The sequence below is a fragment of the Ambystoma mexicanum genome, unplaced genomic scaffold, assembly GCF_040938575.1.
Source record: "Ambystoma mexicanum isolate Mex_15411 unplaced genomic scaffold, UKY_AmexF1_1 Mex_scaf133, whole genome shotgun sequence".
NCBI classification, from domain to species: domain Eukaryota; kingdom Metazoa; phylum Chordata; class Amphibia; order Caudata; family Ambystomatidae; genus Ambystoma; species Ambystoma mexicanum.
In genome coordinates, this window is record NW_027182362.1 from 383,446 (window position 1) to 406,997 (window position 23,552).

The following is a 23,552-nucleotide window of genomic DNA, read 5'->3' on the forward strand; positions in this document are numbered from 1 at the left end:
AAGAAATGCACTTGCCGGTACAGTGATTCCCTGGCTTTCTCTGGCCCGAGAAAGCTTTTCCTCTGAACTGGGAACAGAAGTTGGACTGCTTCTGCTGAACTTCCTGAAAGCATAGCTGGCGGGAGGAGGGACTTTTTGAGTGCTGGGAAAATTTGAGCTGGAAATTTGCATAGGCTGGACAGAGATTGCTTGGAGCAGCCAAAATATAATAACGGCCATGGCGCTCAAGTAAAGCAGAAAGCTTTTAGTATACACCTTTTGCACTCTTGTCAACGAAGCTGGGCTCTGTGAATGCTCACCCTACGCAAGAAAAGAGAACAGACTTTGCTGGTGACCTAAATATATCTCGCCTGATCGAGCACGATCGAGCTCTGAGTGAGCAGCTGTGCAATGGTCATCTTTACCAAAGGGGAGATGCTGCTTTTGCCAGTGTCACGCCCATGCTCTCAGGGCTGGAGGGAGGAGGGCTGCTTTTTGTTTTTACAGGCAAAAGGAAAGGCCCAGCCCTCAGAGCTTCTGCCAATGCATATCCCAGCAGGTGCAAAATAAAGTCTCTCCCCCACCTTGCCAGCTGCAGATTGATCAGAAGACTGCTAGTCTAGTGTGTTGGGCCACTCTCTCTCTTCTGTGTATCGTCCCCTCTTATTACATAAACAGCATAAGAGGAAGGAAGGAAGGAAGGAAGGAAGGAAGGAAGGAAGGAAGGAAGGAAGGAAGGAAGGAAGGAAGGAAGGAAGGAAGGAAGGAAGGAAGGAAGGAAGGAAGGAAGGAAGGAAGGAAGGAAGGAAGGAAGGAAGGAAGGAAGGAAGGAAGGAAGGAAGGAAGGAAGGAAGGAAGGAAGGAAGGAAGGAAGGAAGGAAGGAACAGTGTATCGCAAGCACCTTTCACCCTGATGTCAATGGTCCACCAACCTTCGGGATGAGGAGTAGACCTGTGAAGACGCTCAGCCTTTGCATCATTTAGGGACGAGGACGGGCTTTAGGAGCAAACGTTAGGAAGAGATACTCTTGTGCTACAATCCTCAAGAGGTACAACTGCCAAGTCAAATCCCTACATATTGTCTAGACTACTCTGCAAGTGTAGGCTCGTTGGTCTAGGGGTATGATTCTCGCTTCGGGTGCGAGAGGTCCCGGGTTCAAATCCCGGACGAGCCCATTGATTGGTGCCTGGCCCGATACTTTTTTACACATGTGTTTTTCAATTCTATAGACTCTGGACTGATGGATGGACAATGGTCGATGAACATTGGGCTTCCTAAGCCTCTTTGCAGACCGCCTCATTGCGCCATGCATTAAGGAGTCCCAAGTAGCTCTCAGTCACCTTTCTGGATTTGTTTGTTAATTCATGGCTGTCCCATACCAATGCCTAAAGAGGCCCTTACATCTTCAGACTGCACGGCCTCTCAGCTGGCACACTTGTCTGAGTGTTCATGCTTGTAACGCCGTGTGTGTGATGAGCTGCATTTGTAAAGCTTTGGGCGTGAGGCATTTGATAAGTGTTCAAACAGAGACAATTGCACTGTTACTTGACCCTATTCTCTCAACCGCCAGAGGGCATAGCATGCAGCAGTTTCTGTAGTGTAGTGGTTATCACGTTCGCCTTACACGCGAAAGGTCCCTGGTTCGAGACCGGGCAGAAACAGCAGAGGGTGGCATTTTACACTTTTCATGTTCCACCATCTCGAAGCTCAAGCCATGAACTTATTTGCAGTTGCAACGGAAGAAGCAGTTCCTCTGACACGCTTTGAAATAAATTCTGAGTAGACGAGCGCACTCACATTTGCTCCGAATATGTGATGAATTAAAATTGCATGCCTGCATATGTGCGTGCTTATGTATAGTTGGATGGAAAGCTGAGGGAGCAGTTGTGCAATGCTATTTCTTACAGAAGGGTGGCGCTGCTTTTCCCTGAGCAATGTTCATGCACCCAGGCAGATGTGATATTGGATTTTTCTTTTTTTCAAGGGCAAAAGAAAATTCCTAGCCCTCAGAGCTTCTGCCAATGCAGATCCGGTGCAAAATGAAGGCTCTCACTCGCTCACTTTGTCCACTTTCAATTGATCAGCAGACCGCGTTGGTGTTGTGCTAGATTTCTTCTTCTGTGCATCAACAGCTCTTTTATACGTACCCTTCACGGGCGAATGGAAGGGAGGGTGTGCCACCAGCTTCATTGATCCTGATGTCAATGTGCCAACACCTTCAGGACGAGAAGAAGAGCTATGAAGACAGTCAGAGCGTGCCGACTGGGGCATTCATTTGGCTCATACACCGACAAGGCTTTCAGCGGCAGGAACAAACTTCAGGAATAGGCATTCTTGGCCTCGAAGCCTAAGGGGGGTGGAAACGCTGAGTACAATTCCGTCAGATGATCACAGGACCGTGGCTCGTTGGTCTAGGGGTATGATTCTCGCTTTGGGTGCGAGAGGTCCGGAGGAGCCCGATCAAGGTGGGTAACTTGAGCTCCTTTTTTTTTTTTCCAATGTTATTTTCATTGGACAGACTCTCTGGCTTTCTCGGTAAGCAGTAGTCGATGAACAATTCACTTCCTGAACCTCTTTGCCTGCCATGTCCTTGCGACAAGCACTTTGTGTTCTCTGTTAGCTCTCAGTAACATTCCTTGATTTGCTTGTGAGTTTTGGCCGTCCGATCTCAAAGTGGAAATATGTCCTTCCCTCTGTACGCTGCATAGACCCTCAACAGGCATACTTGTATATGTGCGCATGCTTGATAGGACGTATGTTTTAGGCTGGATTGTGTGAGCTTCAGGCGCAAGGCATTTGATTAGTCTTTAAGCAGGTCCACTTGCAAAGCCCTTTGCACCTGTTCTCCCAGTCCCTACAAAGGGATGCAAGCAGTTGTTTCTGTAGTGTAGTGGTTAGCACGTTCGAGACCGGGCAGAAACACTCTCTGCTGGCATTTTACACAAAATCGTTTTTTTCCCCTTTTGTCACACACAAATGTAAAGTATGAACTTATTTGCGTTCCCATGGAAATAGCATATGCTCTCAAGAGCTTGAGAAATACACTGGGAAGGCAAGCATCCTCACATGTATTGTGTATATGGGGCCAATAATAAAATGCACGCGCCTTCATTTTGTGTATGTAATGTTGCAGAGCACAGAGAGGATTTCTTTTCCCTACTGCTGGGTATTTGGGTCTCTGGGATCACAGTTGGGTCCGCTCCGTCCTCTGAAATGGTGCATATTAGTTACATAGGTTAGTGTACCAAAGAAATATCACATTTTCATATACAGCTTCTTCATTTCTGTGTTCTGAGGGATTACCAGTTGTAAGAAATGCACTTGCCGGTACAGTGATTCCCTGGCTTTCTCTGGCCCGAGAAAGCTTTTCCTCTGAACTGGGAACAGAAGTTGGACTGCTTCTGCTGAACTTCCTGAAAGCATAGCTGGCGGGAGGAGGGACTTTTTGAGTGCTGGGAAAATTTGAGCTGGAAATTTGCATAGGCTGGACAGAGATTGCTTGGAGCAGCCAAAATATAATAACGGCCATGGCGCTCAAGTAAAGCAGAAAGCTTTTAGTATACACCTTTTGCACTCTTGTCAACGAAGCTGGGCTCTGTGAATGCTCACCCTACGCAAGAAAAGAGAACAGACTTTGCTGGTGACCTAAATATATCTCGCCTGATCGAGCACGATCGAGCTCTGAGTGAGCAGCTGTGCAATGGTCATCTTTACCAAAGGGGAGATGCTGCTTTTGCCAGTGTCACGCCCATGCTCTCAGGGCTGGAGGGAAGAGGGCTGCTTTTTGTTTTTACAGGCAAAAGGAAAGGCCCAGCCCTCAGAGCTTCTGCCAATGCATATCCCAGCAGGTGCAAAATAAAGTCTCTCCCCCACCTTGCCAGCTGCAGATTGATCAGAAGACTGCTAGTCTAGTGTGTTGGGCCACTCTCTCTCTTCTGTGTATCGTCCCCTCTTATTACATAAACAGCATAAGAGGAAGGAAGGAAGGAAGGAAGGAAGGAAGGAAGGAAGGAAGGAAGGAAGGAAGGAAGGAAGGAAGGAAGGAAGGAAGGAAGGAAGGAAGGAAGGAAGGAAGGAAGGAAGGAAGGAAGGAAGGAAGGAAGGAAGGAAGGAAGGAAGGAAGGAAGGAAGGAAGGAAGGAAGGAAGGAAGGAAGGAAGGAACAGTGTATCGCAAGCACCTTTCACCCTGATGTCAATGGTCCACCAACCTTCGGGATGAGGAGTAGACCTGTGAAGACGCTCAGCCTTTGCATCATTTAGGGACGAGGACGGGCTTTAGGAGCAAACGTTAGGAAGAGATACTCTTGTGCTACAATCCTCAAGAGGTACAACTGCCAAGTCAAATCCCTACATATTGTCTAGAATACTCTGCAAGTGTAGGCTCGTTGGTCTAGGGGTATGATTCTCGCTTCGGGTGCGAGAGGTCCCGGGTTCAAATCCCGGACGAGCCCATTGATTGGTGCCTGGCCCGATACTTTTTTACACATGTGTTTTTCAATTCTATAGACTCTGGACTGATGGATGGACAATGGTCGATGAACATTGGGCTTCCTAAGCCTCTTTGCGGACCGCCTCATTGCGCCATGCATTAAGGAGTCCCAAGTAGCTCTCAGTCACCTTTCTGGATTTGTTTGTTAATTCATGGCTGTCCCATACCAATGCCTAAAGAGGCCCTTACATCTTCAGACTGCACGGCCTCTCAGCTGGCACACTTGTCTGAGTGTTCATGCTTGTAACGCTGTGTGTGTGATGAGCTGCATTTGTAAAGCTTTGGGCGTGAGGCATTTGATAAGTGTTCAAACAGAGACAATTGCACTGTTACTTGACCCTATTCTCTCAACCGCCAGAGGGCATAGCATGCAGCAGTTTCTGTAGTGTAGTGGTTATCACGTTCGCCTTACACGCGAAAGGTCCCTGGTTCGAGACCGGGCAGAAACAGCAGAGGGTGGCATTTTACACTTTTCATGTTCCACCATCTCGAAGCTCAAGCCATGAACTTATTTGCAGTTGCAACGGAAGAAGCAGTTCCTCTGACACGCTTTGAAATAAATTCTGAGTAGACGAGCGCACTCACATTTGCTCCGAATATGTGATGAATTAAAATTGCATGCCTGCATATGTGCGTGCTTATGTATAGTTGGATGGAAAGCTGAGGGAGCAGTTGTGCAATGCTATTTCTTACAGAAGGGTGGCGCTGCTTTTCTCTGAGCAATGTTCATGCACCCAGGCAGATGTGATATTGGATTTTTCTTTTTTTCAAGGGCAAAAGAAAATTCCTAGCCCTCAGAGCTTCTGCCAATGCAGATCCGGTGCAAAATGAAGGCTCTCACTCGCTCACTTTGTCCACTTTCAATTGATCAGCAGACCGCGTTGGTGTTGTGCTAGATTTCTTCTTCTGTGCATCAACAGCTCTTTTATACGTACCCTTCACGGGCGAATGGAAGGGAGGGTGTGCCACCAGCTTCATTGATCCTGATGTCAATGTGCCAACACCTTCAGGACGAGAAGAAGAGCTATGAAGACAGTCAGAGCGTGCCGACTGGGGCATTCATTTGGCTCATACACCGACAAGGCTTTCAGCGGCAGGAACAAACTTCAGGAATAGGCATTCTTGGCCTCGAAGCCTAAGGGGGGTGGAAATGCTGAGTACAATTCCGTCAGATGATCACAGGACCGTGGCTTGTTGGTCTAGGGGTATGATTCTCGCTTTGGGTGCGAGAGGTCCGGAGGAGCCCGATCAAGGTGGGTAACTTGAGCTCCTTTTTTTTTTTTCCAATGTTATTTTCATTGGACAGACTCTCTGGCTTTCTCGGTAAGCAGTAGTCGATGAACAATTCACTTCCTGAACCTCTTTGCCTGCCATGTCCTTGCGACAAGCACTTTGTGTTCTCTGTTAGCTCTCAGTAACATTCCTTGATTTGCTTGTGAGTTTTGGCCGTCCGATCTCAAAGTGGAAATATGTCCTTCCCTCTGTACGCTGCATAGACCCTCAACAGGCATACTTGTATATGTGCGCATGCTTGATAGGACGTATGTTTTAGGCTGGATTGTGTGAGCTTCAGGCGCAAGGCATTTGATTAGTCTTTAAGCAGGTCCACTTGCAAAGCCCTTTGCACCTGTTCTCCCAGTCCCTACAAAGGGATGCAAGCAGTTGTTTCTGTAGTGTAGTGGTTAGCACGTTCGAGACCGGGCAGAAACACTCTCTGCTGGCATTTTACACAAAATCGTTTTTTTCCCCTTTTGTCACACACAAATGTAAAGTATGAACTTATTTGCGTTCCCATGGAAATAGCATATGCTCTCAAGGCTTGAGAAATACACTGGGAAGGCAAGCATCCTCACATGTATTGTGTATATGGGGGCCAATAATAAAATGCACGCGCCTTCATTTTGTGTATGTAATGTTGCAGAGCACAGAGAGGATTTCTTTTCCCTACTGCTGGGTATTTGGGTCTCTGGGATCACAGTTGGGTCCGCTCCGTCCTCTGAAATGGTGCATATTAGTTACATAGGTTAGTGTACCAAAGAAATATCACATTTTCATATACAGCTTCTTCATTTCTGTGTTCTGAGGGATTACCAGTTGTAAGAAATGCACTTGCCGGTACAGTGATTCCCTGGCTTTCTCTGGCCCGAGAAAGCTTTTCCTCTGAACTGGGAACAGAAGTTGGACTGCTTCTGCTGAACTTCCTGAAAGCATAGCTGGCGGGAGGAGGGACTTTTTGAGTGCTGGGAAAATTTGAGCTGGAAATTTGCATAGGCTGGACAGAGATTGCTTGGAGCAGCCAAAATATAATAACGGCCATGGCGCTCAAGTAAAGCAGAAAGCTTTTAGTATACACCTTTTGCACTCTTGTCAACGAAGCTGGGCTCTGTGAATGCTCACCCTACGCAAGAAAAGAGAACAGACTTTGCTGGTGACCTAAATATATCTCGCCTGATCGAGCACGATCGAGCTCTGAGTGAGCAGCTGTGCAATGGTCATCTTTACCAAAGGGGAGATGCTGCTTTTGCCAGTGTCACGCCCATGCTCTCAGGGCTGGAGGGAGGAGGGCTGCTTTTTGTTTTTACAGGCAAAAGGAAAGGCCCAGCCCTCAGAGCTTCTGCCAATGCATATCCCAGCAGGTGCAAAATAAAGTCTCTCCCCCACCTTGCCAGCTGCAGATTGATCAGAAGACTGCTAGTCTAGTGTGTTGGGCCACTCTCTCTCTTCTGTGTATCGTCCCCTCTTATTACATAAACAGCATAAGAGGAAGGAAGGAAGGAAGGAAGGAAGGAAGGAAGGAAGGAAGGAAGGAAAGAAGGAAGGAAGGAAGGAAGGAAGGAAGGAAGGAAGGAAGGAAGGAAGGAAGGAAGGAAGGAAGGAAGGAAGGAAGGAAGGAAGGAAGGAAGGAAGGAAGGAAGGAAGGAAGGAAGGAAGGAAGGAAGGAAGGAAGGAAGGAAGGAAGGAAGGAAGGAAGGAAGGAAGGAAGGAAGGAAGGAACAGTGTATCGCAAGCACCTTTCACCCTGATGTCAATGGTCCACCAACCTTCGGGATGAGGAGTAGACCTGTGAAGACGCTCAGCCTTTGCATCATTTAGGGACGAGGACGGGCTTTAGGAGCAAACGTTAGGAAGAGATACTCTTGTGCTACAATCCTCAAGAGGTACAACTGCCAAGTCAAATCCCTACATATTGTCTAGACTACTCTGCAAGTGTAGGCTCGTTGGTCTAGGGGTATGATTCTCGCTTCGGGTGCGAGAGGTCCCGGGTTCAAATCCCGGACGAGCCCATTGATTGGTGCCTGGCCCGATACTTTTTTACACATGTGTTTTTCAATTCTATAGACTCTGGACTGATGGATGGACAATGGTCGATGAACATTGGGCTTCCTAAGCCTCTTTGCGGACCGCCTCATTGCGCCATGCATTAAGGAGTCCCAAGTAGCTCTCAGTCACCTTTCTGGATTTGTTTGTTAATTCATGGCTGTCCCATACCAATGCCTAAAGAGGCCCTTACATCTTCAGACTGCACGGCCTCTCAGCTGGCACACTTGTCTGAGTGTTCATGCTTGTAACGCCGTGTGTGTGATGAGCTGCATTTGTAAAGCTTTGGGCGTGAGGCATTTGATAAGTGTTCAAACAGAGACAATTGCACTGTTACTTGACCCTATTCTCTCAACCGCCAGAGGGCATAGCATGCAGCAGTTTCTGTAGTGTAGTGGTTATCACGTTCGCCTTACACGCGAAAGGTCCCTGGTTCGAGACCGGGCAGAAACAGCAGAGGGTGGCATTTTACACTTTTCATGTTCCACCATCTCGAAGCTCAAGCCATGAACTTATTTGCAGTTGCAATGGAAGAAGCAGTTCCTCTGACACGCTTTGAAATAAATTCTGAGTAGACGAGCGCACTCACATTTGCTCCGAATATGTGATGAATTAAAATTGCATGCCTGCATATGTGCGTGCTTATGTATAGTTGGATGGAAAGCTGAGGGAGCAGTTGTGCAATGCTATTTCTTACAGAAGGGTGGCGCTGCTTTTCCCTGAGCAATGTTCATGCACCCAGGCAGATGTGATATTGGATTTTTCTTTTTTTCAAGGGCAAAAGAAAATTCCTAGCCCTCAGAGCTTCTGCCAATGCAGATCCGGTGCAAAATGAAGGCTCTCACTCGCTCACTTTGTCCACTTTCAATTGATCAGCAGACCGCGTTGGTGTTGTGCTAGATTTCTTCTTCTGTGCATCAACAGCTCTTTTATACGTACCCTTCACGGGCGCATGGAAGGGAGGGTGTGCCACCAGCTTCATTGATCCTGATGTCAATGTGCCAACACCTTCAGGACGAGAAGAAGAGCTATGAAGACAGTCAGAGCGTGCCGACTGGGGCATTCATTTGGCTCATACACCGACAAGGCTTTCAGCGGCAGGAACAAACTTCAGGAATAGGCATTCTTGGCCTCGAAGCCTAAGGGGGGTGGAAATGCTGAGTACAATTCCGTCAGATGATCACAGGACCGTGGCTCGTTGGTCTAGGGGTATGATTCTCGCTTTGGGTGCGAGAGGTCCGGAGGAGCCCGATCAAGGTGGGTAACTTGAGCTCCTTTTTTTTTTTTCCAATGTTATTTTCATTGGACAGACTCTCTGGCTTTCTCGGTAAGCAGTAGTCGATGAACAATTCACTTCCTGAACCTCTTTGCCTGCCATGTCCTTGCGACAAGCACTTTGTGTTCTCTGTTAGCTCTCAGTAACATTCCTTGATTTGCTTGTGAGTTTTGGCCGTCCGATCTCAAAGTGGAAATATGTCCTTCCCTCTGTACGCTGCATAGACCCTCAACAGGCATACTTGTATATGTGCGCATGCTTGATAGGACGTATGTTTTAGGCTGGATTGTGTGAGCTTCAGGCGCAAGGCATTTGATTAGTCTTTAAGCAGGTCCACTTGCAAAGCCCTTTGCACCTGTTCTCCCAGTCCCTACAAAGGGATGCAAGCAGTTGTTTCTGTAGTGTAGTGGTTAGCACGTTCGAGACCGGGCAGAAACACTCTCTGCTGGCATTTTACACAAAATCGTTTTTTTCCCCTTTTGTCACACACAAATGTAAAGTATGAACTTATTTGCGTTCCCATGGAAATAGCATATGCTCTCAAGAGCTTGAGAAATACACTGGGAAGGCAAGCATCCTCACATGTATTGTGTATATGGGGCCAATAATAAAATGCACGCGCCTTCATTTTGTGTATGTAATGTTGCAGAGCACAGAGAGGATTTCTTTTCCCTACTGCTGGGTATTTGGGTCTCTGGGATCACAGTTGGGTCCGCTCCGTCCTCTGAAATGGTGCATATTAGTTACATAGGTTAGTGTACCAAAGAAATATCACATTTTCATATACAGCTTCTTCATTTCTGTGTTCTGAGGGATTACCAGTTGTAAGAAATGCACTTGCCGGTACAGTGATTCCCTGGCTTTCTCTGGCCCGAGAAAGCTTTTCCTCTGAACTGGGAACAGAAGTTGGACTGCTTCTGCTGAACTTCCTGAAAGCATAGCTGGCGGGAGGAGGGACTTTTTGAGTGCTGGGAAAATTTGAGCTGGAAATTTGCATAGGCTGGACAGAGATTGCTTGGAGCAGCCAAAATATAATAACGGCCATGGCGCTCAAGTAAAGCAGAAAGCTTTTAGTATACACCTTTTGCACTCTTGTCAACGAAGCTGGGCTCTGTGAATGCTCACCCTACGCAAGAAAAGAGAACAGACTTTGCTGGTGACCTAAATATATCTCGCCTGATCGAGCACGATCGAGCTCTGAGTGAGCAGCTGTGCAATGGTCATCTTTACCAAAGGGGAGATGCTGCTTTTGCCAGTGTCACGCCCATGCTCTCAGGGCTGGAGGGAGGAGGGCTGCTTTTTGTTTTTACAGGCAAAAGGAAAGGCCCAGCCCTCAGAGCTTCTGCCAATGCATATCCCAGCAGGTGCAAAATAAAGTCTCTCCCCCACCTTGCCAGCTGCAGATTGATCAGAAGACTGCTAGTCTAGTGTGTTGGGCCACTCTCTCTCTTCTGTGTATCGTCCCCTCTTATTACATAAACAGCATAAGAGGAAGGAAGGAAGGAAGGAAGGAAGGAAAGAAGGAAGGAAGGAAGGAAGGAAGGAAGGAAGGAAGGAAGGAAGGAAGGAAGGAAGGAAGGAAGGAAGGAAGGAAGGAAGGAAGGAAGGAAGGAAGGAAGGAAGGAAGGAAGGAAGGAAGGAAGGAAGGAAGGAAGGAAGGAAGGAAGGAAGGAAGGAAGGAAGGAAGGAAGGAAGGAAGGAAGGAAGGAAGGAAGGAAGGAAGGAAGGAAGGAACAGTGTATCGCAAGCACCTTTCACCCTGATGTCAATGGTCCACCAACCTTCGGGATGAGGAGTAGACCTGTGAAGACGCTCAGCCTTTGCATCATTTAGGGACGAGGACGGGCTTTAGGAGCAAACGTTAGGAAGAGATACTCTTGTGCTACAATCCTCAAGAGGTACAACTGCCAAGTCAAATCCCTACATATTGTCTAGACTACTCTGCAAGTGTAGGCTCGTTGGTCTAGGGGTATGATTCTCGCTTCGGGTGCGAGAGGTCCCGGGTTCAAATCCCGGACGAGCCCATTGATTGGTGCCTGGCCCGATACTTTTTTACACATGTGTTTTTCAATTCTATAGACTCTGGACTGATGGATGGACAATGGTCGATGAACATTGGGCTTCCTAAGCCTCTTTGCGGACCGCCTCATTGCGCCATGCATTAAGGAGTCCCAAGTAGCTCTCAGTCACCTTTCTGGATTTGTTTGTTAATTCATGGCTGTCCCATACCAATGCCTAAAGAGGCCCTTACATCTTCAGACTGCACGGCCTCTCAGCTGGCACACTTGTCTGAGTGTTCATGCTTGTAACGCCGTGTGTGTGATGAGCTGCATTTGTAAAGCTTTGGGCGTGAGGCATTTGATAAGTGTTCAAACAGAGACAATTGCACTGTTACTTGACCCTATTCTCTCAACCGCCAGAGGGCATAGCATGCAGCAGTTTCTGTAGTGTAGTGGTTATCACGTTCGCCTTACACGCGAAAGGTCCCTGGTTCGAGACCGGGCAGAAACAGCAGAGGGTGGCATTTTACACTTTTCATGTTCCACCATCTCGAAGCTCAAGCCATGAACTTATTTGCAGTTGCAACGGAAGAAGCAGTTCCTCTGACACGCTTTGAAATAAATTCTGAGTAGACGAGCGCACTCACATTTGCTCCGAATATGTGATGAATTAAAATTGCATGCCTGCATATGTGCGTGCTTATGTATAGTTGGATGGAAAGCTGAGGGAGCAGTTGTGCAATGCTATTTCTTACAGAAGGGTGGCGCTGCTTTTCCCTGAGCAATGTTCATGCACCCAGGCAGATGTGATATTGGATTTTTCTTTTTTTCAAGGGCAAAAGAAAATTCCTAGCCCTCAGAGCTTCTGCCAATGCAGATCCGGTGCAAAATGAAGGCTCTCACTCGCTCACTTTGTCCACTTTCAATTGATCAGCAGACCGCGTTGGTGTTGTGCTAGATTTCTTCTTCTGTGCATCAACAGCTCTTTTATACGTACCCTTCACGGGCGCATGGAAGGGAGGGTGTGCCACCAGCTTCATTGATCCTGATGTCAATGTGCCAACACCTTCAGGACGAGAAGAAGAGCTATGAAGACAGTCAGAGCGTGCCGACTGGGGCATTCATTTGGCTCATACACCGACAAGGCTTTCAGCGGCAGGAACAAACTTCAGGAATAGGCATTCTTGGCCTCGAAGCCTAAGGGGGGTGGAAATGCTGAGTACAATTCCGTCAGATGATCACAGGACCGTGGCTCGTTGGTCTAGGGGTATGATTCTCGCTTTGGGTGCGAGAGGTCCGGAGGAGCCCGATCAAGGTGGGTAACTTGAGCTCCTTTTTTTTTTTTCCAATGTTATTTTCATTGGACAGACTCTCTGGCTTTCTCGGTAAGCAGTAGTCGATGAACAATTCACTTCCTGAACCTCTTTGCCTGCCATGTCCTTGCGACAAGCACTTTGTGTTCTCTGTTAGCTCTCAGTAACATTCCTTGATTTGCTTGTGAGTTTTGGCCGTCCGATCTCAAAGTGGAAATATGTCCTTCCCTCTGTACGCTGCATAGACCCTCAACAGGCATACTTGTATATGTGCGCATGCTTGATAGGACGTATGTTTTAGGCTGGATTGTGTGAGCTTCAGGCGCAAGGCATTTGATTAGTCTTTAAGCAGGTCCACTTGCAAAGCCCTTTGCACCTGTTCTCCCAGTCCCTACAAAGGGATGCAAGCAGTTGTTTCTGTAGTGTAGTGGTTAGCACGTTCGAGACCGGGCAGAAACACTCTCTGCTGGCATTTTACACAAAATCGTTTTTTTCCCCTTTTGTCACACACAAATGTAAAGTATGAACTTATTTGCGTTCCCATGGAAATAGCATATGCTCTCAAGAGCTTGAGAAATACACTGGGAAGGCAAGCATCCTCACATGTATTGTGTATATGGGGCCAATAATAAAATGCACGCGCCTTCATTTTGTGTATGTAATGTTGCAGAGCACAGAGAGGATTTCTTTTCCCTACTGCTGGGTATTTGGGTCTCTGGGATCACAGTTGGGTCCGCTCCGTCCTCTGAAATGGTGCATATTAGTTACATAGGTTAGTGTACCAAAGAAATATCACATTTTCATATACAGCTTCTTCATTTCTGTGTTCTGAGGGATTACCAGTTGTAAGAAATGCACTTGCCGGTACAGTGATTCCCTGGCTTTCTCTGGCCCGAGAAAGCTTTTCCTCTGAACTGGGAACAGAAGTTGGACTGCTTCTGCTGAACTTCCTGAAAGCATAGCTGGCGGGAGGAGGGACTTTTTGAGTGCTGGGAAAATTTGAGCTGGAAATTTGCATAGGCTGGACAGAGATTGCTTGGAGCAGCCAAAATATAATAACGGCCATGGCGCTCAAGTAAAGCAGAAAGCTTTTAGTATACACCTTTTGCACTCTTGTCAACGAAGCTGGGCTCTGTGAATGCTCACCCTACGCAAGAAAAGAGAACAGACTTTGCTGGTGACCTAAATATATCTCGCCTGATCGAGCACGATCGAGCTCTGAGTGAGCAGCTGTGCAATGGTCATCTTTACCAAAGGGGAGATGCTGCTTTTGCCAGTGTCACGCCCATGCTCTCAGGGCTGGAGGGAGGAGGGCTGCTTTTTGTTTTTACAGGCAAAAGGAAAGGCCCAGCCCTCAGAGCTTCTGCCAATGCATATCCCAGCAGGTGCAAAATAAAGTCTCTCCCCCACCTTGCCAGCTGCAGATTGATCAGAAGACTGCTAGTCTAGTGTGTTGGGCCACTCTCTCTCTTCTGTGTATCGTCCCCTCTTATTACATAAACAGCATAAGAGGAAGGAAGGAAGGAAGGAAGGAAGGAAGGAAGGAAGGAAGGAAGGAAGGAAGGAAGGAAGGAAGGAAGGAAGGAAGGAAGGAAGGAAGGAAGGAAGGAAGGAAGGAAGGAAGGAAGGAAGGAAGGAAGGAAGGAAGGAAGGAAGGAAGGAAGGAAGGAAGGAAGGAAGGAAGGAAGGAAGGAAGGAAGGAAGGAAGGAAGGAAGGAAGGAACAGTGTATCGCAAGCACCTTTCACCCTGATGTCAATGGTCCACCAACCTTCGGGATGAGGAGTAGACCTGTGAAGACGCTCAGCCTTTGCATCATTTAGGGACGAGGACGGGCTTTAGGAGCAAACGTTAGGAAGAGATACTCTTGTGCTACAATCCTCAAGAGGTACAACTGCCAAGTCAAATCCCTACATATTGTCTAGACTACTCTGCAAGTGTAGGCTCGTTGGTCTAGGGGTATGATTCTCGCTTCGGGTGCGATAGGTCCCGGGTTCAAATCCCGGACGAGCCCATTGATTGGTGCCTGGCCCGATACTTTTTTACACATGTGTTTTTCAATTCTATAGACTCTGGACTGATGGATGGACAATGGTCGATGAACATTGGGCTTCCTAAGCCTCTTTGCGGACCGCCTCATTGCGCCATGCATTAAGGAGTCCCAAGTAGCTCTCAGTCACCTTTCTGGATTTGTTTGTTAATTCATGGCTGTCCCATACCAATGCCTAAAGAGGCCCTTACATCTTCAGACTGCACGGCCTCTCAGCTGGCACACTTGTCTGAGTGTTCATGCTTGTAACGCCGTGTGTGTGATGAGCTGCATTTGTAAAGCTTTGGGCGTGAGGCATTTGATAAGTGTTCAAACAGAGACAATTGCACTGTTACTTGACCCTATTCTCTCAACCGCCAGAGGGCATAGCATGCAGCAGTTTCTGTAGTGTAGTGGTTATCACGTTCGCCTTACACGCGAAAGGTCCCTGGTTCGAGACCGGGCAGAAACAGCAGAGGGTGGCATTTTACACTTTTCATGTTCCACCATCTCGAAGCTCAAGCCATGAACTTATTTGCAGTTGCAACGGAAGAAGCAGTTCCTCTGACACGCTTTGAAATAAATTCTGAGTAGACGAGCGCACTCACATTTGCTCCGAATATGTGATGAATTAAAATTGCATGCCTGCATATGTGCGTGCTTATGTATAGTTGGATGGAAAGCTGAGGGAGCAGTTGTGCAATGCTATTTCTTACAGAAGGGTGGCGCTGCTTTTCCCTGAGCAATGTTCATGCACCCAGGCAGATGTGATATTGGATTTTTCTTTTTTTCAAGGGCAAAAGAAAATTCCTAGCCCTCAGAGCTTCTGCCAATGCAGATCCGGTGCAAAATGAAGGCTCTCACTCGCTCACTTTGTCCACTTTCAATTGATCAGCAGACCGCGTTGGTGTTGTGCTAGATTTCTTCTTCTGTGCATCAACAGCTCTTTTATACGTACCCTTCACGGGCGAATGGAAGGGAGGGTGTGCCACCAGCTTCATTGATCCTGATGTCAATGTGCCAACACCTTCAGGACGAGAAGAAGAGCTATGAAGACAGTCAGAGCGTGCCGACTGGGGCATTCATTTGGCTCATACACCGACAAGGCTTTCAGCGGCAGGAACAAACTTCAGGAATAGGCATTCTTGGCCTCGAAGCCTAAGGGGGGTGGAAACGCTGAGTACAATTCCGTCAGATGATCACAGGACCGTGGCTCGTTGGTCTAGGGGTATGATTCTCGCTTTGGGTGCGAGAGGTCCGGAGGAGCCCGATCAAGGTGGGTAACTTGAGCTCCTTTTTTTTTTTTCCAATGTTATTTTCATTGGACAGACTCTCTGGCTTTCTCGGTAAGCAGTAGTCGATGAACAATTCACTTCCTGAACCTCTTTGCCTGCCATGTCCTTGCGACAAGCACTTTGTGTTCTCTGTTAGCTCTCAGTAACATTCCTTGATTTGCTTGTGAGTTTTGGCCGTCCGATCTCAAAGTGGAAATATGTCCTTCCCTCTGTACGCTGCATAGACCCTCAACAGGCATACTTGTATATGTGCGCATGCTTGATAGGACGTATGTTTTAGGCTGGATTGTGTGAGCTTCAGGCGCAAGGCATTTGATTAGTCTTTAAGCAGGTCCACTTGCAAAGCCCTTTGCACCTGTTCTCCCAGTCCCTACAAAGGGATGCAAGCAGTTGTTTCTGTAGTGTAGTGGTTAGCACGTTCGAGACCGGGCAGAAACACTCTCTGCTGGCATTTTACACAAAATCGTTTTTTTCCCCTTTTGTCACACACAAATGTAAAGTATGAACTTATTTGCGTTCCCATGGAAATAGCATATGCTCTCAAGAGCTTGAGAAATACACTGGGAAGGCAAGCATCCTCACATGTATTGTGTATATGGGGCCAATAATAAAATGCACGCGCCTTCATTTTGTGTATGTAATGTTGCAGAGCACAGAGAGGATTTCTTTTCCCTACTGCTGGGTATTTGGGTCTCTGGGATCACAGTTGGGTCCGCTCCGTCCTCTGAAATGGTGCATATTAGTTACATAGGTTAGTGTACCAAAGAAATATCACATTTTCATATACAGCTTCTTCATTTCTGTGTTCTGAGGGATTACCAGTTGTAAGAAATGCACTTGCCGGTACAGTGATTCCCTGGCTTTCTCTGGCCCGAGAAAGCTTTTCCTCTGAACTGGGAACAGAAGTTGGACTGCTTCTGCTGAACTTCCTGAAAGCATAGCTGGCGGGAGGAGGGACTTTTTGAGTGCTGGGAAAATTTGAGCTGGAAATTTGCATAGGCTGGACAGAGATTGCTTGGAGCAGCCAAAATATAATAACGGCCATGGCGCTCAAGTAAAGCAGAAAGCTTTTAGTATACACCTTTTGCACTCTTGTCAACGAAGCTGGGCTCTGTGAATGCTCACCCTACGCAAGAAAAGAGAACAGACTTTGCTGGTGACCTAAATATATCTCGCCTGATCGAGCACGATCGAGCTCTGAGTGAGCAGCTGTGCAATGGTCATCTTTACCAAAGGGGAGATGCTGCTTTTGCCAGTGTCACGCCCATGCTCTCAGGGCTGGAGGGAAGAGGGCTGCTTTTTGTTTTTACAGGCAAAAGGAAAGGCCCAGCCCTCAGAGCTTCTGCCAATGCATATCCCAGCAGGTGCAAAATAAAGTCTCTCCCCCACCTTGCCAGCTGCAGATTGATCAGAAGACTGCTAGTCTAGTGTGTTGGGCCACTCTCTCTCTTCTGTGTATCGTCCCCTCTTATTACATAAACAGCATAAGAGGAAGGAAGGAAGGAAGGAAGGAAGGAAGGAAGGAAGGAAGGAAGGAAGGAAGGAAGGAAGGAAGGAAGGAAGGAAGGAAGGAAGGAAGGAAGGAAGGAAGGAAGGAAGGAAGGAAGGAAGGAAGGAAGGAAGGAAGGAAGGAAGGAAGGAAGGAAGGAAGGAAGGAAGGAAGGAAGGAAGGAAGGAACAGTGTATCGCAAGCACCTTTCACCCTGATGTCAATGGTCCACCAACCTTCGGGATGAGGAGTAGACCTGTGAAGACGCTCAGCCTTTGCATCATTTAGGGACGAGGACGGGCTTTAGGAGCAAACGTTAGGAAGAGATACTCTTGTGCTACAATCCTCAAGAGGTACAACTGCCAAGTCAAATCCCTACATATTGTCTAGAATACTCTGCAAGTGTAGGCTCGTTGGTCTAGGGGTATGATTCTCGCTTCGGGTGCGAGAGGTCCCGGGTTCAAATCCCGGACGAGCCCATTGATTGGTGCCTGGCCCGATACTTTTTTACACATGTGTTTTTCAATTCTATAGACTCTGGACTGATGGATGGACAATGGTCGATGAACATTGGGCTTCCTAAGCCTCTTTGCGGACCGCCTCATTGCGCCATGCATTAAGGAGTCCCAAGTAGCTCTCAGTCACCTTTCTGGATTTGTTTGTTAATTCATGGCTGTCCCATACCAATGCCTAAAGAGGCCCTTACATCTTCAGACTGCACGGCCTCTCAGCTGGCACACTTGTCTGAGTGTTCATGCTTGTAACGCTGTGTGTGTGATGAGCTGCATTTGTAAAGCTTTGGGCGTGAGGCATTTGATAAGTGTTCAAACAGAGACAATTGCACTGTTACTTGACCCTATTCTCTCAACCGCCAGAGGGCATAGCATGCAGCAGTTTCTGTAGTGTAGTGGTTATCACGTTCGCCTTACACGCGAAAGGTCCCTGGTTCGAGACCGGGCAGAAACAGCAGAGGGTGGCATTTTACACTTTTCATGTTCCACCATCTCGAAGCTCAAGCCATGAACTTATTTGCAGTTGCAACGGAAGAAGCAGTTCCTCTGACACGCTTTGAAATAAATTCTGAGTAGACGAGCGCACTCACATTTGCTCCGAATATGTGATGAATTAAAATTGCATGCCTGCATATGTGCGTGCTTATGTATAGTTGGATGGAAAGCTGAGGGAGCAGTTGTGCAATGCTATTTCTTACAGAAGGGTGGCGCTGCTTTTCTCTGAGCAATGTTCATGCACCCAGGCAGATGTGATATTGGATTTTTCTTTTTTTCAAGGGCAAAAGAAAATTCCTAGCCCTCAGAGCTTCTGCCAATGCAGATCCGGTGCAAAATGAAGGCTCTCACTCGCTCACTTTGTCCACTTTCAATTGATCAGCAGACCGCGTTGGTGTTGTGCTAGATTTCTTCTTCTGTGCATCAACAGCTCTTTTATACGTACCCTTCACGGGCGAATGGAAGGGAGGGTGTGCCACCAGCTTCATTGATCCTGATGTCAATGTGCCAACACCTTCAGGACGAGAAGAAGAGCTATGAAGACAGTCAGAGCGTGCCGACTGGGGCATTCATTTGGCTCATACACCGACAAGGCTTTCAGCGGCAGGAACAAACTTCAGGAATAGGCATTCTTGGCCTCGAAGCCTAAGGGGGGTGGAAACGCTGAGTACAATTCCGTCAGATGATCACAGGACCGTGGCTCGTTGGTCTAGGGGTATGATTCTCGCTTTGGGTGCGAGAGGTCCGGAGGAGCCCGATCAAGGTGGGTAACTTGAGCTCCTTTTTTTTTTTCCCAATGTTATTTTCATTGGACAGACTCTCTGGCTTTCTCGGTAAGCAGTAGTCGATGAACAATTCACTTCCTGAACCTCTTTGCCTGCCATGTCCTTGCCACAAGCACTTTGTGTTCTCTGTTAGCTCTCAGTAACATTCCTTGATTTGCTTGTGAGTTTTGGCCTTCCGATCTCAAAGTGGAAATATGTCCTTCCCTCTGTACGCTGCATAGACCCTCAACAGGCATACTTGTATATGTGCGCATGCTTGATAGGACGTATGTTTTAGGCTGGATTGTGTGAGCTTCAGGCGCAAGGCATTTGATTAGTCTTTAAGCAGGTCCACTTGCAAAGCCCTTTGCACCTGTTCTCCCAGTCCCTACAAAGGGATGCAAGCAGTTGTTTCTGTAGTGTAGTGGTTAGCACGTTCGAGACCGGGCAGAAACACTCTCTGCTGGCATTTTACACAAAATCGTTTTTTTCCCCTTTTGTCACACACAAATGTAAAGTATGAACTTATTTGCGTTCCCATGGAAATAGCATATGCTCTCAAGAGCTTGAGAAATACACTGGGAAGGCAAGCATCCTCACATGTATTGTGTATATGGGGCCAATAATAAAATGCACGCGCCTTCATTTTGTGTATGTAATGTTGCAGAGCACAGAGAGGATTTCTTTTCCCTACTGCTGGGTATTTGGGTCTCTGGGATCACAGTTGGGTCCGCTCCGTCCTCTGAAATGGTGCATATTAGTTACATAGGTTAGTGTACCAAAGAAATATCACATTTTCATATACAGCTTCTTCATTTCTGTGTTCTGAGGGATTACCAGTTGTAAGAAATGCACTTGCCGGTACAGTGATTCCCTGGCTTTCTCTGGCCCGAGAAAGCTTTTCCTCTGAACTGGGAACAGAAGTTGGACTGCTTCTGCTGAACTTCCTGAAAGCATAGCTGGCGGGAGGAGGGACTTTTTGAGTGCTGGGAAAATTTGAGCTGGAAATTTGCATAGGCTGGACAGAGATTGCTTGGAGCAGCCAAAATATAATAATGGCCATGGCGCTCAAGTAAAGCAGAAAGCTTTTAGTATACACCTTTTGCACTCTTGTCAACGAAGCTGGGCTCTGTGAATGCTCACCCTACGCAAGAAAAGAGAACAGACTTTGCTGGTGACCTAAATATATCTCGCCTGATCGAGCACGATCGAGCTCTGAGTGAGCAGCTGTGCAATGGTCATCTTTACCAAAGGGGAGATGCTGCTTTTGCCAGTGTCACGCCCATGCTCTCAGGGCTGGAGGGAGGAGGGCTGCTTTTTGTTTTTACAGGCAAAAGGAAAGGCCCAGCCCTCAGAGCTTCTGCCAATGCATATCCCAGCAGGTGCAAAATAAAGTCTCTCCCCCACCTTGCCAGCTGCAGATTGATCAGAAGACTGCTAGTCTAGTGTGTTGGGCCACTCTCTCTCTTCTGTGTATCGTCCCCTCTTATTACATAAACAGCATAAGAGGAAGGAAGGAAGGAAGGAAGGAAGGAAGGAAGGAAGGAAGGAAGGAAGGAAGGAAGGAAGGAAGGAAGGAAGGAAGGAAGGAAGGAAGGAAGGAAGGAAGGAAGGAAGGAAGGAAGGAAGGAAGGAAGGAAGGAAGGAAGGAAGGAAGGAAGGAAGGAAGGAAGGAAGGAAGGAAGGAAGGAAGGAAGGAAGGAAGGAAGGAAGGAAGGAAGGAAGGAAGGAAGGAAGGAAGGAAGGAAGGAAGGAAGGAAGGAACAGTGTATCGCAAGCACCTTTCACCCTGATGTCAATGGTCCACCAACCTTCGGGATGAGGAGTAGACCTGTGAAGACGCTCAGCCTTTGCATCATTTAGGGACGAGGACGGGCTTTAGGAGCAAACGTTAGGAAGAGATACTCTTGTGCTACAATCCTCAAGAGGTACAACTGCCAAGTCAAATCCCTACATATTGTCTAGACTACTCTGCAAGTGTAGGCTCGTTGGTCTAGGGGTATGATTCTCGCTTCGGGTGCGAGAGGTCCCGGGTTCAAATCCCGGACGAGCCCATTGATTGGTGCCTGGCCCGATACTTTTTTACACATGTGTTTTTCAATTCTATAGACTCTGGACTGATGGATGGACAATGGTCGATGAACATTGGGCTTCCTAAGCCTCTTTGCGGACCGCCTCATTGCGCCATGCATTAAGGAGTCCCAAGTAGCTCTCAGTCACCTTTCTGGATTTGTTTGTTAATTCATGGCTGTCCCATACCAATGCCTAAAGAGGCCCTTACATCTTCAGACTGCACGGCCTCTCAGCTGGCACACTTGTCTGAGTGTTCATGCTTGTAACGCCGTGTGTGTGATGAGCTGCATTTGTAAAGCTTTGGGCGTGAGGCATTTGATAAGTGTTCAAACAGAGACAATTGCACTGTTACTTGACCCTATTCTCTCAACCGCCAGAGGGCATAGCATGCAGCAGTTTCTGTAGTGTAGTGGTTATCACGTTCGCCTTACACGCGAAAGGTCCCTGGTTCGAGACCGGGCAGAAACAGCAGAGGGTGGCATTTTACACTTTTCATGTTCCACCATCTCGAAGCTCAAGCCATGAACTTATTTGCAGTTGCAACGGAAGAAGCAGTTCCTCTGACACGCTTTGAAATAAATTCTGAGTAGACGAGCGCACTCACATTTGCTCCGAATATGTGATGAATTAAAATTGCATGCCTGCATATGTGCGTGCTTATGTATAGTTGGATGGAAAGCTGAGGGAGCAGTTGTGCAATGCTATTTCTTACAGAAGGGTGGCGCTGCTTTTCCCTGAGCAATGTTCATGCACCCAGGCAGATGTGATATTGGATTTTTCTTTTTTTCAAGGGCAAAAGAAAATTCCTAGCCCTCAGAGCTTCTGCCAATGCAGATCCGGTGCAAAATGAAGGCTCTCACTCGCTCACTTTGTCCACTTTCAATTGATCAGCAGACCGCGTTGGTGTTGTGCTAGATTTCTTCTTCTGTGCATCAACAGCTCTTTTATACGTACCCTTCACGGGCGCATGGAAGGGAGGGTGTGCCACCAGCTTCATTGATCCTGATGTCAATGTGCCAACACCTTCAGGACGAGAAGAAGAGCTATGAAGACAGTCAGAGCGTGCCGACTGGGGCATTCATTTGGCTCATACACCGACAAGGCTTTCAGCGGCAGGAACAAACTTCAGGAATAGGCATTCTTGGCCTCGAAGCCTAAGGGGGGTGGAAATGCTGAGTACAATTCCGTCAGATGATCACAGGACCGTGGCTCGTTGGTCTAGGGGTATGATTCTCGCTTTGGGTGCGAGAGGTCCGGAGGAGCCCGATCAAGGTGGGTAACTTGAGCTCCTTTTTTTTTTTTCCAATGTTATTTTCATTGGACAGACTCTCTGGCTTTCTCGGTAAGCAGTAGTCGATGAACAATTCACTTCCTGAACCTCTTTGCCTGCCATGTCCTTGCGACAAGCACTTTGTGTTCTCTGTTAGCTCTCAGTAACATTCCTTGATTTGCTTGTGAGTTTTGGCCGTCCGATCTCAAAGTGGAAATATGTCCTTCCCTCTGTACGCTGCATAGACCCTCAACAGGCATACTTGTATATGTGCGCATGCTTGATAGGACGTATGTTTTAGGCTGGATTGTGTGAGCTTCAGGCGCAAGGCATTTGATTAGTCTTTAAGCAGGTCCACTTGCAAAGCCCTTTGCACCTGTTCTCCCAGTCCCTACAAAGGGATGCAAGCAGTTGTTTCTGTAGTGTAGTGGTTAGCACGTTCGAGACCGGGCAGAAACACTCTCTGCTGGCATTTTACACAAAATCGTTTTTTTCCCCTTTTGTCACACACAAATGTAAAGTATGAACTTATTTGCGTTCCCATGGAAATAGCATATGCTCTCAAGAGCTTGAGAAATACACTGGGAAGGCAAGCATCCTCACATGTATTGTGTATATGGGGCCAATAATAAAATGCACGCGCCTTCATTTTGTGTATGTAATGTTGCAGAGCACAGAGAGGATTTCTTTTCCCTACTGCTGGGTATTTGGGTCTCTGGGATCACAGTTGGGTCCGCTCCGTCCTCTGAAATGGTGCATATTAGTTACATAGGTTAGTGTACCAAAGAAATATCACATTTTCATATACAGCTTCTTCATTTCTGTGTTCTGAGGGATTACCAGTTGTAAGAAATGCACTTGCCGGTACAGTGATTCCCTGGCTTTCTCTGGCCCGAGAAAGCTTTTCCTCTGAACTGGGAACAGAAGTTGGACTGCTTCTGCTGAACTTCCTGAAAGCATAGCTGGCGGGAGGAGGGACTTTTTGAGTGCTGGGAAAATTTGAGCTGGAAATTTGCATAGGCTGGACAGAGATTGCTTGGAGCAGCCAAAATATAATAACGGCCATGGCGCTCAAGTAAAGCAGAAAGCTTTTAGTATACACCTTTTGCACTCTTGTCAACGAAGCTGGGCTCTGTGAATGCTCACCCTACGCAAGAAAAGAGAACAGACTTTGCTGGTGACCTAAATATATCTCGCCTGATCGAGCACGATCGAGCTCTGAGTGAGCAGCTGTGCAATGGTCATCTTT

General features: G+C 47.4%; 14 non-coding genes across 14 annotated transcripts; all 14 read left to right on the forward strand.

Annotated features, from left to right (window-relative positions):
• The first annotated feature begins 1,082 nt into the window (after positions 1-1,082).
• TRNAP-CGG (transfer RNA proline (anticodon CGG)) lies at positions 1,083-1,154 on the forward strand. Its single transcript has one exon. It is a non-coding gene; the product is annotated as a tRNA-Pro (tRNA).
• A 414-nt stretch (positions 1,155-1,568) lies between these two features.
• On the forward strand, positions 1,569-1,641 carry TRNAV-UAC (transfer RNA valine (anticodon UAC)). Its single transcript has one exon. It is a non-coding gene; the product is annotated as a tRNA-Val (tRNA).
• A 2,719-nt stretch (positions 1,642-4,360) lies between these two features.
• TRNAP-CGG (transfer RNA proline (anticodon CGG)) lies at positions 4,361-4,432 on the forward strand. Its single transcript has one exon. It is a non-coding gene; the product is annotated as a tRNA-Pro (tRNA).
• Positions 4,433-4,846: 414 nt separating this feature from the next.
• TRNAV-UAC (transfer RNA valine (anticodon UAC)) lies at positions 4,847-4,919 on the forward strand. The gene has a single exon. It is a non-coding gene; the product is annotated as a tRNA-Val (tRNA).
• A 2,763-nt stretch (positions 4,920-7,682) lies between these two features.
• On the forward strand, positions 7,683-7,754 carry TRNAP-CGG (transfer RNA proline (anticodon CGG)). Its single transcript has one exon. It is a non-coding gene; the product is annotated as a tRNA-Pro (tRNA).
• Positions 7,755-8,168: 414 nt separating this feature from the next.
• TRNAV-UAC (transfer RNA valine (anticodon UAC)) lies at positions 8,169-8,241 on the forward strand. Its single transcript has one exon. It is a non-coding gene; the product is annotated as a tRNA-Val (tRNA).
• A 2,775-nt stretch (positions 8,242-11,016) lies between these two features.
• Positions 11,017-11,088, forward strand: TRNAP-CGG (transfer RNA proline (anticodon CGG)). The gene has a single exon. It is a non-coding gene; the product is annotated as a tRNA-Pro (tRNA).
• A 414-nt stretch (positions 11,089-11,502) lies between these two features.
• On the forward strand, positions 11,503-11,575 carry TRNAV-UAC (transfer RNA valine (anticodon UAC)). Its single transcript has one exon. It is a non-coding gene; the product is annotated as a tRNA-Val (tRNA).
• Positions 11,576-14,318: 2,743 nt separating this feature from the next.
• Positions 14,319-14,390, forward strand: TRNAP-CGG (transfer RNA proline (anticodon CGG)). Its single transcript has one exon. It is a non-coding gene; the product is annotated as a tRNA-Pro (tRNA).
• Positions 14,391-14,804: 414 nt separating this feature from the next.
• TRNAV-UAC (transfer RNA valine (anticodon UAC)) lies at positions 14,805-14,877 on the forward strand. Its single transcript has one exon. It is a non-coding gene; the product is annotated as a tRNA-Val (tRNA).
• Positions 14,878-17,596: 2,719 nt separating this feature from the next.
• Positions 17,597-17,668, forward strand: TRNAP-CGG (transfer RNA proline (anticodon CGG)). The gene has a single exon. It is a non-coding gene; the product is annotated as a tRNA-Pro (tRNA).
• Positions 17,669-18,082: 414 nt separating this feature from the next.
• Positions 18,083-18,155, forward strand: TRNAV-UAC (transfer RNA valine (anticodon UAC)). Its single transcript has one exon. It is a non-coding gene; the product is annotated as a tRNA-Val (tRNA).
• Positions 18,156-20,942: 2,787 nt separating this feature from the next.
• On the forward strand, positions 20,943-21,014 carry TRNAP-CGG (transfer RNA proline (anticodon CGG)). The gene has a single exon. It is a non-coding gene; the product is annotated as a tRNA-Pro (tRNA).
• Positions 21,015-21,428: 414 nt separating this feature from the next.
• Positions 21,429-21,501, forward strand: TRNAV-UAC (transfer RNA valine (anticodon UAC)). Its single transcript has one exon. It is a non-coding gene; the product is annotated as a tRNA-Val (tRNA).
• Positions 21,502-23,552: the final 2,051 nt, after the last annotated feature.